Raw genomic sequence first — 17,027 nt, 5'->3', positions numbered from 1 at the left:
CAGGGGCTGCCTCGGTTTCTCTTCCTGCGCCTGTCCCCGGGGCGGTGGTGGGGGCAACGGCTGCGGGGCGCCCACCGGGTTCTGCCGCGAGTCCTCCCGACTCCCGGACCCGGGCTCCCCCCCCGCCGTCCACCCTGCGAGGCCGAGTTCCCGGGGTTCCCCGAGCCTGAGGCCAAAGCACGAACCACAAGGGCAATCACGGCGCGTGCCCTCTGGGGCCGAGGCCCTGGGCGCACGTCCCCCGAGCGGGGCAGCGAGGCCTGCTTTGCGCACCGCAGCTCCAGGCCTCCCGGCCGCGGCTTCCTGCGGCTCAGCACTGGCCTTGGAAGGCGAATTTTGGCCGCGCTAGGTGATTTCCTGGAGGGCCGACCGCTGCCTGGAGCGGACAGGCCTCTCCCGGCCAGCGATGAAACTAGATAACACAAGTTTTGTTTGGGGCTGGACCATTGGTCAGGAAATGAGGTAGAGGTTGAAGACGGAACTGGTGTCACCGGGTTATTCTGGGGGAAGCTGTCCCTGGAAGGCCCCGTCAGCCCTTGTAAGGACGGCGGAGAGGGCCCAGCGGGACCTCTCACAGGGATAGGCTGCCCGCTGCAGGCGATGCCAGCCAGGGGGCATTTGGGGCCCTCTCTCCAAGGACGGCTGTCCAGGCGGGAGCCCTGTGCCCTCAGCGGGGAGCCGGGGAGGCTGTGCCTGCGTCTGTGTGAGCAGAACTGACCCAGCACCTGCCCGAGTGCAGCCCAGAGTCCCAGACCTCACAGCCTGGCAGGTGGCAAATGGGGAAAGATAGAAGAAAGGGCAGATGGACAGACAGACTGAGAGGTGGATGGACAAGCAGAGGAGAGCACGGGTTGGAGGGAGGGAGGAGGGAGGGAAGGATGAGTGATGGAGGGAGGGAGAGAGGAGGTAGGGAAGGAGGGAGGAGGGAGGGAGGAAGGGGGAAGGAGGGATGAGGGCTGGAAGGAGAAAGGGAGGGAGGAAGGAGGGAGGGGTGAGGGATGGAGGGAGGAAGGGAGGGAGGAGAGAAGGAGGGAGGGAGGAAGGAAGGAGGGAAGGAGGAAGGAAGGAGGGAAGGAGGGAGGGAGGGAGGGAGGGATGAGGGATGGAGAAGGGAGGGAGGAGGGAGGGAGGGCAGGCACCAGTGGTTTCGACGGCACAGTTTTGTAGGGCGCTTTCTGTCTTTTTTCTGAGAGGAAGAAACTACGTAAAAGTAATTCTAGAGCCCCTTGGGCTGCTGCACTTGGGCCAGCGGTATAGACGGCCTGTTTCTCCAGCAGACAGAGAGGCCAGCCCGTGCTGAGGGGCAGAGGCCTCAGGAGAAGTCCACAGGGCTGTGCTCTGTCTCCACCTCCTGGATGGCCTCCTGGCCTGGCCCTGGCTGCTGCCCCGCCCCAGCCTGCCTCCTGGCCCTCGCACAACCCCAACGACACAACAGGAACGACAGCGAGAGCCGGAAGGCTGTCGTGCACCAGACCCTGGGCAGAGCCCCCTCACTTCCCGAGAGGGGGAGGAATATGGGCCCTGAGGCAGAAATGCAGGCTGCAGGGCCTGGGGAGGGGGAGGGGGCAGCCGTTTGTGGGGAGCAACTTTGAGGGAAAAGGGACCGTCTATGGGACGAACTGCCCACCCGATGTCTCTCCCGTTGAGGACAGAACACAGCTTCGGTCCAGGACGGGCATGGCGACCAGGGGAAACGCTCCACTTCCCAGCTTCTCTGGAAGTCGGAGCGGACAACCAAATGCCAGCGGGTCCTGGGAAGTTCCAGGGGTCCCCCAACCAGGCATCTCCCCCCACCCCTTCCACACTTTCCTTCCCACAGGGAAAGCTGGAATCACAGCTGGAGGCACAGCAGCCGTGTTGCAGCCATGAGGACAAAGCCACGTGCCCAGGGCTGGAAGGCAGGAAGGCAGAAGGAGCTTGGGCCCCTGGAGGCACAGAGGTCCTGCCATGCCAGCCCGAAACTGCCCGCCTGATAGATAAATGGACCACATCTTCAAGTCGCAATGGTATGATTTTCTGTGGCCTGCGTCCAACGATCCCTCTATGGCATGGCCGTCGGTGAGAAGCCACCGGACAACGTTATGATTCCTCCAGATGAACCAGGGTCAGGCCACCCCCAAATCACAAAGGCCTCAGGGGCAGAGGGTCCCTCTTCCCAGCAGCTCCCTGACTGGGGGGCTCCTCAGGGAAGGCCAGAGGCAGCGATCGCCACACATTGTTGTAGGAATGTCGACATCTGGGCGGCGGGCAGAGCTGAGCTGTCGTCCGCAAGACCACCTGCCCGAGGGGGACAAGAGTGGGGCCCTGAGAGGGGCACCGTCTCCCTCCCCCAGGCGGAAGACCCAGCTCCAAGCACCAGGAATGAGCCTGACACTTAGAGAACATTCCAGAGAGAGAGGACCAGTTCTGTTCCGATAGGTTCATTCTTCCCTCCTGGGTAGTTTTGAGGGACAGCGCTTTGGGGAAGGAACCCGAGTCTATGGCTCCCTGCAACCTTGTGTCTTGTGGCCTGCAGAATGCCCGCGAGTGCCTTTGCAAAGGCTGGGACAGCTAGGAGGTGCCCCCAGGACACGGCAGAAGCAGATGGAGCTAGGATGCTCTCAGGCCGACCGGATCAGCTTCCCGCGGCCGCGTCCCCGCGGCCCCACGTCCCCACAACCTGGGTTATTTTCTCAGTCTAGAGGCTAGACGTCCAGTCTCACTGGGCCGAGATCAAGGAGTCTGGGGCGCTCCGGTGCTCCTGGGCCGTGGCTCTGTGGTCACGCGACCTCTCCCCTGTCTGTGTCACATCTCACCCATCCCCCTCTGCCTGTCTCTTAAAAGGACACAGGTGATGGAATTCGGGGCCCACGGGATAACCCAGGGAGGCCACCTCGTCTCAAAGCCCTGAAGTCAATCACATCCGCAAAGACTGTTCCTTCCAATGAGGTCATGTTGATGGTGTCCAGGGATTCGGAGGCGACTATCTTCGGAGGAGTCATTACTCAGCCGCCCACAGTGACGCTGCCTCTCGGAGGGCTGGGTTGCAGACCCCGAGCGGGGGTGGTGGGCCCAGAGCAGCCCCCTACACCCTGGGCTTCCTGGGGCTCCCCGTGCCCGGCCGCGGGCCACAACTGCCCCTTGCAGAACATCGCCAGCGTGGACCGAGGACCCGGGCGCCTCCAGCCCCGATTCCGGAAGCAAGAGGATGGGATGGAAAGCAAGCCCTGGGTCCCCATCTCCCCCACTCCGTGGCTTTGGGCCGGTTTTTCCTTTCTGAACCTCTCTGAACACTAATTTCCTCGTATAGGGTACGAACACCCACCCCGTGGGATTTGAACGGAACGGTTAGGCACCTAGTGGGCACGGACGCTTGGGGTAGCCGTGATGGGTGCGGCTGGGGCCAGCGTCACGATCCCACACCATTTCAAGCTATGCCCGCATCGCTTGGCACAGGAAGGGTCCACGCTGACTCGGGGCGCTGAGCCCCCCTCTCCCAGGAGGCTTCTGTGAGGCCGTGACCTCAGTGGGCGGGCAGAGCTGAGGACACGGCCAGGGCCTTCAGAGCAGCCAACGTGAGAAAAGCCATCTCTGCTGGTGTGCTCGCACCAACCTGGGCACCCAGCTGCTCGGAGCAGGTACCCCCAGGTCCCGCCTTCCTGTCTGGGTCTCCTGTCCTCTGGCCCCGTGCCTGGGTGCCCCCAGCTGGCCCGCCTCTTGGCCTTCCTGTCTGTCCCCTGGCGGGGCTTACCCTCCGACTTGGCCACAGTGGCTTCCCTTGCTGGCCTCTAGCCAGGGTTGAACCTTCTCTTCTGTCCATGCCCCCACGTGGCCCTCTGCCGCAGACAGCCTGCGACCCTGGAGCTGGCTCCAGAGCCCGCCTTTGACTGGTCCCCCTCGCGAGCAGCCCCAGCAATGCCAGCAGGGCCAGCAGGCCTGAGAGACCCTCCTCAAGGGGGATCCTCCCGAGCGCCCAGTTTCTTGGCTATCACAGAACTCGGCTCTGAGTTTTATCTGACTCTGGAGGTCACCTCGACCTGTCCCCTGCTTGCTGCATGAGGGTGCCCTACCTGGGGACTTGGAATCAGATGCATGGGGACACCCCAGCTCTCCTTCCCGACGCCCCCAGGAACCTTCGGAAGCGATCCGCACACACAGGTGTGCACGGACGTGCACACGAGCACACGCACCTGGTCCCACCTGGGACAATGGTCTCTGCAGCGGGGACAAAGCGACTGCTGGCCTGCACAGTGTGCCCTCCTTTGTAACGTTATTTACCCGTGAACCATGCTTCCCAAGTCCTATGGAAATGCATTCTCTGAGCCAGTCATCTCCTCGGCCGTCTATACACTTGTTGATCTACTGCGTGGGTTTTTGCTAATAGAGCAAAGGAAATTCAGCACTCCTTGGCCAAAGGATCCTCGGGCGCGGGGCTTGAACCCGTGAACCATGAGATCATGACCTGAGGCGAAACCAGGAGTTGGATGCTTAACCAACTGAGCCACCGGGCGCCCCGCCCCGGGGCTCCTTTAACCTGGGGGCTCTGATGCAGCGGGTGGGAGCAGGGCCCGGAGTTTGCATTTCCAGCAAATTCCCAGCCGCTGGCCCAGGACACCCCTCCTGTAGCCCTGTGTGGAGACGGTGTCTTGTGTGCAGTTTGGAAATTGGCTAATTCAGGCATAGGTGAGCCCTACGCACAGGGCACGTTCCCGGCAGGGTGGGGTGAGCCAGGTCTCACCTTCGAGCACGGCACGCAGGCCTGGTGCAGACAAGTGCTACTAAATATCAGCTCAAGGGACGTCGGTGTTGGTGGCATTGGAGTTGGGTGTCCCGAGGCCAAGGTGACCCCTCGCCGGTCAGAAGGGCATCCCCAGGCACACTACGGGTGAGCAGTGGAGAGGGGACCCTTGCCCCTGGGGCTCCTCCCCCAGCAGTGTCAGGGGACGAGACGGACCCTATCCCTGCCCTTTCCCGGAAGAGGAAGCTGTCCTAAGCAGACCACACAGCCAGACACACGCACACCAGTTCCCCCCGACTATTCCTGGAGTAGACGGAGAGCTGTGTCGCGAACGTCCATCTGCCAGACCCGCTGGCCACGTCTCCTTGCAGACACAGAGTTCAGGGAAAAGCAAAACCCACGCTGATTCTCCACCACTGAGGCAGGGCCCGGGAACGCCGGGTCTGCCTTGCCTGTTTCTCTGAGAGGCTGGCAAGGAAGGAAGCCAGGTCAGTCCACGGCCCAACGGCACCACCTCCCCGGGCCCAGGATCTGGCCGGGGTTAAGGGACCGCTTGTGCCTGCCTCAGTTTCCTATTCTGTCGTGTGGGAATCATTGTACCACCCACCACCCAGGCTTGTTCTCAGGGTCGGACGTAGTGACATATTGACCGTAACGCAGGAGAATCTAGCAGAGGCCAAAACAGACATGGACCCCCGCCCTCCAAGTTGGCGCTCCCCACGCTGGTGATGAGTGCAGGTCCCCCGTCCCCACCCCTGCTGCGTGGGAAAGTGTGCATTTTTACGAAGCACCTGGACGATTTGTATGAGAAGGGAATTTCGGGAAATGCTGTCCCGACTCAGCCAACCAGAGGAAAAGCAGAGCCTGATGTATCCACCAGCCTGGACTGAGCACAAAACAAGACAAGGTGTTGGGCATTTTGAGGGTGAGTGGTCTCCTATGGGGATAAGATGGCACTCAGACGCCAGGAGGCAGGTGTCCTGGGCCCCCTTCCCAGCAGGCCCAGAGGACAGCAGAGGTCCAAGGCTAACATGTGAATACAGATGGGCAGATTGCTTTCAGGCCGTCTGAAGGGAGCAGCGAAGGGAAAATGGGCCTTGAACTCGGGCGGACCTTTGTTTAAAACCTGTCACTCACAGCTGTGTGGCAAATCCAGGACCTCTCACGGCTCCAAGTGGGGTCCTCTGGTAAGCAGCATCCGCATCACGGAGGGCTTGTTAGAAACGCAGGATCCCAGGCTCTGCCCCAGACCGCCGGAATTAGCTTCTGCGTTTTGGCAAGCTCTCTGGGGGGTCCTGGGCCCTTGAGAGTTTGGTAAGCTTTGTCTTCGCCTCCTGGAACCTCGATGTCCTCATTCGCCAAATGGGAGAACACAGCATATCATTAAGGATCCTCGTGGCTCCCACTAACACAAAGGTCACGCAAAATAGCATAAACAGCCGGGAAATGTGATGGCCGCTGAACCTGGCAGCCCAGGGTCAGGCAGGTGTCAGGGTCACTCCGCAGGCCCCTCGGGAGGTGTCCTGGCAATGCCCTGCTCTGCCTGTGGTTTTACGCTTAGCCTGGGAGCAAGCTGCTGTCACATTTTTTACTGTGAAGTTTGTCTTCTCCTTTTACCACCCACAGGATCTGCAGTGATAATCTTTCTTTTTTAAAAAAACATTTTATTGTTTATTTTTGAGAGAGAGACAGAGAGCAAGCAAGGGAGGCAGAGAGAGAGAGAGAGAGAGAGAGAGAGAGAGAGAGAGAGACAGAATCTGAAGCAGGCTCCAGGCTCTGAGGCATCAGCACAGAGCCCGATGCGGGGCTCGAACTCACGGACCGCGAGATCGTGAGCTGAGCCGAAGTCGGGTGCTCAACCGACTGAGCCACCCAGGCGCCCCAACATTTATTTATTTTTGGGAGAGACAGACAGAGCATGAGTGGGGAGGGGCAGAGAGAGAGGGAGACACAGAATCGGGGAGGGACAGAGAGAGAGAGAGAGAGAGGGAGACACAGAATCTGAAGCAGGCTCCAGGCTCTGAGGCATCAGCACAGAGCCCGATGCGGGGCTCGAACTCACGGACCGCGAGATCGTGAGCTGAGCCGAAGTCGGGTGCTCAACCGACTGAGCCACCCAGGCGCCCCAACATTTATTTATTTTTGGGAGAGACAGACAGAGCATGAGTGGGGAGGGGCAGAGAGAGAGGGAGACACAGAATCGGGGAGGGACAGAGAGAGAGAGAGAGAGAGGGAGACACAGAATCTGAAGCAGGCTCCAGGCTCTGAGGCATCAGCACAGAGCCCGATGCGGGGCTCGAACTCACGGACCGCGAGATCGTGAGCTGAGCCGAAGTCGGGCGCCCAACCGACGGAGCCACCCAGGCGCCCCAGTTTTTAGTTTTGTTGATCTCCTCCATTATCTCTGTTTTGCGTCTCTTTGGCTTCTGCTCGTATCTTTATTACTTCCTTCCTTTTGTTTACCTCGGCTTTACGTTGCTTTTTCTTCTCCAGGCTGGGTTTGGAGGAGCTTAGGTCCAAATTGATTCTGGGCTTTTCTTTTTTCCAATGTCAGCATTTAAAGGTATGCGTTTCCCTTTAAGCACTACTCTAGCTACACCCCACATATTTTGAAATGTCTTGTCATCATTCAGGATTTCAATATTTTAAAGAAGAAGTATCAATTTATCGATCAGGATGATTAGTCTTGTGTTTCAACCCCTATATATTTACAGATTGTTTTGGGTCTAGTTCCATCAATTACTGAGAGAGAAAGTTGAATATTTTCCTATGATTGTGGCTTATTTCTCCTTTAATTCTGTCGATCTTTGTTTGTGCATTTTGAGGTTCCAATATTAAGTCCATACGCATTTAAACTTGTTGTGACTTCCTGATAAATTGTCCTTTTCGTTATTATCTCAATATCTTCTCTGATATTGATAAGGTCACTCTAGCTTTCCTATGCTTACCATTTACATGGATACCTTTCCCATTCATTTACTTTCATTCTGTGTCTCTATTTAAAGTATATATCTGGGTCCCCTGGGTGACTCAGTCAGTTAAGTGTCCGACTTTGGCTCAGGTCATGATCTCCTGGTCTGTGAGTTTGAGCCCTGCATTAGGCTCTGTGCTGACAGCTCAGAGCCTGGAGCCTGCTTCCAATTCTGTGTCTCCCTCTCTCTCTGCCCCTCCCCCACTCGCACTCTGTCTCTCTCTCTCTCTTTCAAAAATAAATAAACATTAAAAAAATTTAAAGTACATCTCTTGTAGGCATATGATTGCGCATATGGTTGAGTCTTGCTTGTTTATTCAGTCAGACAACCCTTTCCTTTTAATTGAACTCTTTATACCATTCATGTTTAGTGCAATTATTAATACGGCTGGATTTAGGCCTATCGTGTTATTACTTATTTTCTATTTGTTCCCTCTATTTCTTTCTCTTCCATTTCCCCCTTTTTGCTCTCTTTTGGACTATTTGGATGTTTTTTAGAATCCCATATGCCAGTTCTAAGATTTCCTTTTGGTTCATTTTTATATTTCTTTCTTCTCTGCTGAGATTTATAATTTTTTCATTCATTCTTGGTGTATTTTCTTTCCCCTCACTGAGCATAATTATAATAGTTCTTTTAAAGTCCTTGTCTGATAATTCCAATATCTGGATCATTTGGGGATCGGTATCTGTTGATTGTTAATGGGTCACATCTTTCTGGGTCTTTGAATGTTGAGTAATTTTGAATTATATCCTGGACATTGTGAATATTATGTTATGCTGACTCTGGGTTTTACTATAGTCCACTGAAGAATGTTGATGTTTTAGATTTTGCTGGAGACTTACCTGGTTAGACTCGCGTCGTAAATGCTGCCTTTCCATCTGTGGATGGTGGTGGAGATCTCAGTTCAATTCTTTAAGCCTTTGCTCTGCTGTTCTAAGCCTCTCCTCTGCACGTGTGGTTCTGGGTAGCCTGGGACTTCTGTGATGTCACACCCAGAATTCTTCTCCATCTCAGTCCTCTCTGGTGGCAGCTGTGGCTTCTCAGGTTCCTTTCTCTGGTTCCTCCAGCTAACAAAAGATGGAGAAGATCCTTCTGGCATCTTAGCGACACTGCTCTGAGCTTGCAGCCTGCCCAGGAGGAAAAGCCATAAAAGGTGGAGAACTTGCCTCCGTGCCACCACCACTTCAGGTTTTGACTCCCTTCAACAATCTTCCTACATGTGTTTATTCTTCAGAATCTTCAAGTAGTTTTATTTTGTGACCAGAGTTCACTGTTGTTATCCGTGGGAGAGCTAGTCTGGGGAGGAGTCCAACCACCGTACCAGAAGCCAGCTCTCTAGACACAGTGCTGGCAGTGCTGATGGGCTTACTCCTGCTGCCCGTGATAAAGTGGGAGAGCAGAGACAAGCAAAAAACAAAAAACAAAAAGGTCCGCTAAATATAAAGGAGCCAAGACTTGCTACAGTTGCATATCAAACCATTTCTCAATGCCCACTTCTCTGATATTCCCAGATTAAGAAAAGGCTTTGGAGCAAAGATCAAATTCAGGTTCAAATCGTAAGAGCCTTTTTTTCAGATCTCAGAAAGCTCTTAAGCTGGTTGCCTCGCGGGTCCTCGCCATGAAATAAAAAGCTCTTCATAATCTTTGGAGAGACTCCCCACAGCACCGTCATGGGAAGCCCAGGGGAGAAGAGAGCTTACCTTGAAGAGAGTCATCTTGTTTTGCCTTGCCTAGCAGAATGGATTAAAACTGATTCATTAAAAAAAAAATCCATTAAGTTGTTAAAGAATTGTAACAACTCACACTAAAAGACATAGAGACAGCTGAAAATAAAAAGAGGCCTTTGGGGGCACCTGGGTGGCTTAGTCGGTTCAGCGTCTGACTCTAGATTTTGGCTCAGGTCATGATCTCACTGTCGTGAGATTGAGCCCCGCGTGGGGCTCTGTGCTGATGGCACAGAACCTGCTTGGGATTCTCCGTCTCTCCCCCACTCATGCCATCTCCTTCTTTCTCTCTCTCAAAAATAAATAAATAAACACTTACATAAAATAAAAATAAAAAGAAGCCTTTGGACCCCTCAACTTCTATGGGCAGGAAACATACTGGAAAAAGGGCTTAATGGTAAGCATGGGAGGTTTTTTCTGGAAGAGGAAGTCTGGCTCAGAGGGCCAAACCCAGAGCCCAGAGCCCAGAGCCACAGGGACTCATTCCCAAGGAGTAGGACTGAGCCCCCACACAGGGTACCGACGACACGTGCCCAGCTGGGTCTCAAAATCGCTATGGACTTAACGGCTGCCATTTTTACACACTGGAATTTCAATTGGGATTCCCGTGGCGGCTCTCTTTCTGTGTCACTACTGCATTTGGGTGTGAGGGCCAGGTAACTTGTCTCTGGTTCATGGTTGCCACTCAGGGAGCTATGGAGGAGCTGTGCTCAAGAACCCGCATCTGAAGACCACTGTTCACCTGCAGCTGACAGAGAGCAAGGGATCCTAGACCCTGAGCTCAAGCTGTGATGGGATAAGAGTTGGGCGAGGGGGAACTATAGGGAAAAGCAGGGGGATACTTTGCCCGTGGGAGGGGTGTGAATTGTTGAGGCCAGAGGGCAGCCTGTGGTAGGGTTTTCCAAATGCGACCACCGCCATCTTCCCAGAACCCACTTGCCCCCCCCAGCACAAGGCAGAGTCCGTTTCCACTTCAACCTATGACTGTCTCTTGAACAGACTGTGGTCCGTAGTGAGGCTGTGGGATTTCCAGGTCATAAAAGTCGATCTATCCCGTCCCCCAGTCAGCGCTCACCCCTGGAATCCAGCCACCATGTTGTGGGGGCGTCCGAGCCCCACACGCAGGCCACGTGGGGGTGCTCCAGCCAACAACCCCAGCTGAGGACTTGGCCGAGAGCCCCACGTGAACTGCAGGATGTGTGGGTGAGCGAGCCTTCCCTGCTCTGCCCTGTCCACATCCCTGATCCACAGAATCTGTGAGCACAACAGACGGTGGGTTTGCACCACGGAGTTTGGGGCGGCTTATACACGACCGCAGTGACCAGAGCAATGGTTTTGCAACGGATCCCCAGAGGCCAGATATGGTCACACTTCTCACCCTGGAAAGGGGACCGGGCCTCAGGATAAAGGGCCCGGCGTAACGTGCAGGACAAGGCCGTACGCAGTCCTGGGAAAGGGGTGAATGCTTTCAGGGGAACACACAGCACCCTCTGTTTGCGTCCCTTGCACCAAATGCAATTTGAAACCGCAGGGAAGGAGCAAGGTCCGTCAAACTTCTGGGAAGGTGAAGGAGAAGGGGCTGCAGATCTCTGTCGCTGCCTCTTCCCTCTTCGGCAGAGAACGGAAGAACATTTCTTAGCCGCTTGGATCACATCAGAATCTGAGCCTGGGGTTCAGTGCCCTCTTTCTTCCATTCTTTCTCTTGGATCCCTTTGCCTCTGAGGCATTATCTGACTGTTATCGGCATCGTCTGTGGCCCTCCGCCCAGCAGCACCGCACGGCCAGGCAGCCGGCTGGAAGAGTCGGGTCCTGGCTCGACCCGAGCTCGCTAGGTTAGAACGAGCGAGGCTCCCCAGGAGACGCACAGACCCCCAGGAACTTGACGAAGGCCGCTCTACCCTGACTCATCGGCAAATCCAGATCCTGAGACAGCAGAGGGACCCTCGCCCCTGGGGCATGTTTAACCCATACAGCAGGGCCGCTCTCCACTGGAGTGGTGCCAGCCCACACCCCCGGAGGCTGGTGCACCCCGCTGCCGGAGGGAGCCTCGCGCAGCGCCTAGCGCGGGGATGGGGAAGGGGTTTCGTGTCGCATTGCACCACGTGCACGCCTGGCTGGTGGGTCCTTGGCCCCAGGAGCTGGGCTGAGGATGTTTCGGGAAGGGGAGCCTAGCGTCTGCAGGAGAGAGTGCTGTGATCAATTAGCGATGTCTGCCAGGGCTGAGAGGGGGTGGTGCCCGGGGTGAAACTTACTCTCCTCGAGCCTGGAGCAAACCGACTTTTCCTGCCCTTTAAAAGCCTTCTTCCCCTCCCTCCCGGCTGGAAGATCTTACTAGAGTTGTTACAGCTCATAAGCCCGTCTCTGCACCTGCCCGTCAACCATCCGGAGCTCCGTGTTCACGTGGATGGGGTGGATGTGGGTCCGTGGCATCTGGCCGGGGCCTGGCTTCCAGCCCTCCGTGGCCACCCTGGGTGCTCGGGGGCCAAGGAGTCTTGCCCCCCAGCCCGTAAGACTCACCCTTTGACCCCCTCCCGATGGCAGTCAGACACTACCTAACTGTCCGCTGGGTAAGGTGCCCAGGTCCGGGTAGTAAGTCTGTTTCCAGTTACTTTCCAAGCTTAAAAGCAAGACCTGCTACGTGTCTCAGATCTGGGGACACCCCTTATCCCCAGGGGCCTGGTCCCTCTGGGAAAATGCCTCGCCCCTCAGGAGGGGCAGCTGTCCTGCTTTTCAGAGCCGAGACCTTCCCGCCTGACCCCAAGCTGGGCAGGAGCGCTGTCCCCATTTTATAGATAAGTGACCTGAGTCGTGGGTGACACAGCTGATCCGAGGCGGAGCCCGGGGCGAGCTAATTACAGCAGCCGCAGCCCCAGTCCTGCCCTCAGACTGAAGGCTCACGCGGGGCACCGAGTGCCAGCAGCAGGCTGGGAGCGGGCACCTTCGCCTGCGGAAAACCTCCGCCAGCCGCTCTTAAGGTCTATTCCCTCCCACAGGAGCTCTTTGGAAGCATGCCTGATGACCTGGGCACATTTTTTCCAAACACACCCTTCTTCCCTCTCCCGAAATCTCAGTGTCTCTGGCCCATTTCCCTGCAGAGAGGCCAAGGCAGGCCCCAGGGCTGTACAAGGGGCTCCTTCCCCGGCCACTGTCCCGGCCCGCTCGGCGGGGTCGCTCCGCAGAGACCCTAGGCGGAGAAGCCACAAACAATTTCGCCGTGGAGGAGAACGCCAGCGTGGGTCTGCACCGCTGTGGGCTCTGGGGTGGGGGCCAGGCCAGCCCGCCTCCAGTGAGAGCAGAGACGGGTCCACTCCGGCCATGGGGACTCCAGAATCTCCCTGGTGGGAGCGGGGACCTCGGAGACGCGGAGGCCGGGCCGTGAGATCTTGGACACTCACCAGCCGCGGGGCGAGAGGGACGCGTCCAAGATCCCAGAGCAAACCCCTCAGGCCGCCATCACATCAGCCCGCTGTGTGTGGGGTGTGGCCCGTCTGTTCCCGGCTCAGCCTTGCCGCCCCACTGTGGCCCCATCAGGCACATGGGCAACAGAGGCCCTGTGGCAACTGGTGGCTCGCCTTGGAGCACCTGATTCCAGAGCGTGTCTGTTCCCTCTCGGTCCAGGACTCCTCCCCGCTCCTGGGGTGCAGGACCCCCAGGGGCCGCTGCCTGGGGGGACTCTAAGGAGGAGCGGAGGGGCGTCAGCCCCCGGGGGGGCTCCCCAGGGCAACGGGGGGTCACGTCTCCCGACAGGCCCATGGTGCTGTTTCTGCCCCATCCCATCCGCTCCCCTGTGTTCTCGTCTTACCCACTCTGTTTATGAGCGAAGGGGGGCTCAGGGAGGGGAAGAGAGTCGCCCAGGGGTCACACAGCTCCCGAGTAGCAAGGCCCACGCACAAGCCAAGGTGACTCCTGGACCGTGACAAAGATGTCCCAGCGGTGGCCATGTAGACAGGGTCATGACTCCCCTCCGAGGGTTCCTCCGAGCCTGTGATGCCAGAGTCAGGGTGATGCAGGGTGTCCACAGCCCTCCACGCCGGGAAAAGCAGAACTCCGGGGCATGCAGGGTCTCGGGGACCCGGGGGCCTGGGACCAGGCCCTGCAGACGGCCCCCGGTGTCCCCAGGCATCCAGGAATGCAGAGAGAAGCAGGAGCGGGTTGCTGCCATCTGGGACCCAGCATCTCGGGCAGGCAGGGGGTTGTGTGGGCAAACGGACACCAAGTCACGAAACGTCACCACGAGACCCTGAAAGTTTCAACCAGCAGCCGGGAGCACCAGGGAAGTTTCCCCGAGGAGGGAGGCTGCGTGGAGGGGGTGGGGGGGGGAGGGAGGCTAGGGACAGAGCGGGGTGGGGCCCGAGGTGTGCTGGGACTGACGGCGGTCACCTTGGGAGGAGGCCAGGCCGGGGGCGGGGGTAATGCAGTGCCAACACATACGCACAAGGAAGTGGCTGTCCCTGCGCGTGGGTGACAGACTGGGCAGGTGGCTGAGCGCAGGTGACGGCTGGGGCTGGAGCGTGGACAGTGCTCAAAGAAAGAGGAGCCACCGGGTCTGCATCCGATGGTCAACTAGAGGAAAAAGAGCCTGTGTCTCCCACTTGTTTGTTGTGGCTCATGTCCCTACTTGGTCACAAAAAAAAAAGGCGGGGGGTATTTTAGGTGGTTTACAATATGCGATTTTTAGTGAGAAGAAACTAAGGGGAAGAGACCGAAGAGGCAGAGGCAGTGGTCAAATATATGCCATAAGGTCCTCTCTGCATGCTGTTTGGTGTGGCAATGCATGTGATGCTGAGTTCCCTGGCAGCCAATGCAAAAAGGAAAACACGTTCTGCCAATCAGTCGCAAGCTGCTGGGAGGTGTTGGGCTCCAGCTACTTCTGGACAAGAAGACGAATGTCATGTCCAGATCGTGCGGACTTGTATGCATGCACGATGCGTGCACTTGTAAGCCTCCCTGGGGACGGGCGTACAGCTCAGGCCTCATACGAGGGATGAGCCTCGGCAGACAGGATTGCTGCAACCTGGTGGCTGGGCTTCTTCGAGCTGTGCCCGAGTGCAGCTTCCCACCAGGAGTGGGAAGCATCCGAACTCAAAGCTTGCAACTGCCCACACCCACAAGATTCTGCAAAGTCCCCACCCCCCTTACAGACGGGACCAAACCACAGCGCTGGGCGGGGGGGGCGGGGCGGGCGACAGGCACCACCCCACCTTGGAAGCCAGTGTTCGATCTTGGCTGTGCGCTGGAATCACCCGGGAGCTTTAAAGACTCTGGTCCCTTGGGGCGCCTGGGTGGCTCGGTCGGTTAAGCGTCCGACTTCGGCTCAGGTCACGATCTCACGGCCTGGGAGTTCGAGCCCCGCATCGGGCTCTGTGCTGACAGCTCAGAGCCTGGAGCCTGTTTTGGATTCTGTGTCTCCCTCTCTCTCTGCCCCTCCCCTGTTCATGCTCTGTCTCTCTCTGTCTCAAAAATAAATAAAAACGTTGAAAAAAAATTAAAAAAAAAAAAAGATTCTGGTCCCCGGCCCCACCCCCAGTTCTGATCTCATCTGCTCTGGGTGTGGCCCAGGCGTGAGGGTTTTTAAAGTTCCCAGGTGATCCTCACGTCCAGCCAAGTTGAGAACCGAGACTCCGGGAGAGCTGGATTACCGGTCCTCTGTGCCAGCTCGCAGTTTGGCAAGTGTCCAGCGGCAGAGAATTGGGGTGGTGACCCGAGGGCCCAGTCCCAGGGAATGATGGGGAGGGAGGGTGGCCCCGGCAAACCCCAGGCCTGAAGGGAGGGCCACCCACCTTGATGTGGAGGTTAATCAATGGCCATGGAGATCCTCCAAAAATAACTTGGGCCCTGCTCCAAGGTCCTATCAAGTGGGTGACGGGGCCCCCAGTTTTACTCCTGGGATAAGCTTTTCCCAAAGGGTGTTGCCCCACACGATACATACGACATTATGGAGGAAAACATCCACAGGCGAAGAGGTTAAGAAATCTACACACCAACTCCAGCAGGTCCCCCTCGGGTCCTGATTGCCATTTCCCAAGGGCCCCAGGGTCACCCACTCTGGCCATACAACTCTGTTTCCCCATCTAGCGTTCTCAGGATCCGGCTTTCGGAGCTGGTTCTACTGCACACGCGCTGGGAAAAGCTACCGTCATCATCCCAGCCGAGTCCGGTCGTTAAAAAAATAATAATTTATTAAAGAACTCAGAGGGCCAGCACACGTACGGCACCCAGCTTGGAGCACGGAAGCTGCCCGGTGAGCCGCCCGAGATAAAGCAGCAGAGACATGTACCCACAGGTACACGGGCAAGTTGAAACTGACTTGTCAGCACTTGGCTAAACGTTGGCAGAGGTGTGCCAAGAACAGCCTTTCGGGTTTGGGGACCGCTTCCTGACAGTAGTTATGTACTGGCTCCGATCACCTTTTAAGGAGATTTCCAGCTGGTGACACAACAATCACGCTGGTAGCAGGGTTAATATATTTAACACACCAACAGCTCTGAAAAACGAATGAGGGGGGAAGATGCTATAAATCAACAATGACAAGGGGCAAGAAAAAAGTCATCGAAGAAGTAAGAACTGACTTCTAACTGATGCACGATCCAGTAACAAACATCCCCAAGCCTTCAGCGGCTTGTAACTGTGGCAGTTTGTTTCTTTAAGTGGAACAACGTTTCTGTTCGTTGCTCAGTCAAGAACGCGGGGTCCTGGATGCTCAGTGTCAGCACAGGCTTCTGGAGTTCTTGCTGGGAGAAGGTATGACACGGCAGGATGTGTAGACACTGCATCCCGGGGAACCTCTACCCTCCCCCGAGCCCGGGAGGAGATGCTGCTATTTGTGGACAGCCCGAAGATCTGCCACCGTGAAAAATAGTCTCCTTGTCAGCTAAAAAAATGAAAAGCGAATCCGAGCAACGGAGAGACGTGATGCGATCCTACTTGCCGCCTCCTGTTAGGCAAATGCTTATCTGGTTTTGAGTGCAGGTGCTGCTTTATTCTAAATTGGGAGACAAACTATAACCCACGGGGCAAGTCTGCTCCCTGTTTTTGCACAGCTGTGAGCCAAGATCGGCGTTCAAATAACTTTTCGTGATTAAATACTTTTTCAAAAATTTTCGAGTCATTGAAACAGCTCGAAAGACGAATAGTATTTTGTGACCCGTGACAATTACAGAAGAGTCCTCTTTCAGTGCGCATTTGCTTACAGATCCTTACCGCAAAGGCAGAGCGGAGCGGTTGTGACAGAGACCACGTGTGGCCCCCAAAGTCTAAAATACGTACAGTCTGGGAGTGAATGTTCACCTTCTTAGTCTTTTGGTGGAGGGAAGGGAGGGGGCTGGGGATGAGTGGTGAGAATCCAGCTCAGCACCGGGGAAGGTGGGAGCATTGGTGAGGGGTGGGGCAGACACCCATGCCAGAGGCAGCCAAGTCAAGTAGGAAATGGGGAAAAAGATCAAATTAGAGGGTCCTGGTGATCTCGGCAAGAGGGGGTTTATAGAAGTAGCCAGGAGAAGAGGCAGAGAATTGCTTTTGGTGAGAGTAGTTTTATGAATTTATCAATAGGTAATCAACAAGCATGACAGCATTTGTCAAATATCATGCACCTTGCTGGTTACTGGGGAAGTGATT

The 17,027-nt window shown here is 56.4% G+C and overlaps 1 long non-coding RNA gene across 1 annotated transcript; it reads right to left on the bottom strand.

Moving 5' to 3' along the window:
* Positions 1–1,838: 1,838 nt before the first annotated feature.
* On the bottom strand, positions 1,839–8,634 carry LOC128311727 (uncharacterized). Its single transcript, XR_008290224.1, has 2 exons — positions 8,532–8,634; positions 1,839–2,277 (listed from the first exon to the last, which is right to left on the bottom strand). It is a non-coding gene; the product is annotated as an uncharacterized LOC128311727 (long non-coding RNA).
* Between the last annotated feature and the right edge of the window lie 8,393 nt (positions 8,635–17,027).

The sequence above is a fragment of the Acinonyx jubatus genome, chromosome D1, assembly GCF_027475565.1.
Source record: "Acinonyx jubatus isolate Ajub_Pintada_27869175 chromosome D1, VMU_Ajub_asm_v1.0, whole genome shotgun sequence".
NCBI lineage: Eukaryota > Metazoa > Chordata > Mammalia > Carnivora > Felidae > Acinonyx > Acinonyx jubatus.
This window is presented reverse-complemented; position numbering and strand designations above follow the sequence as displayed.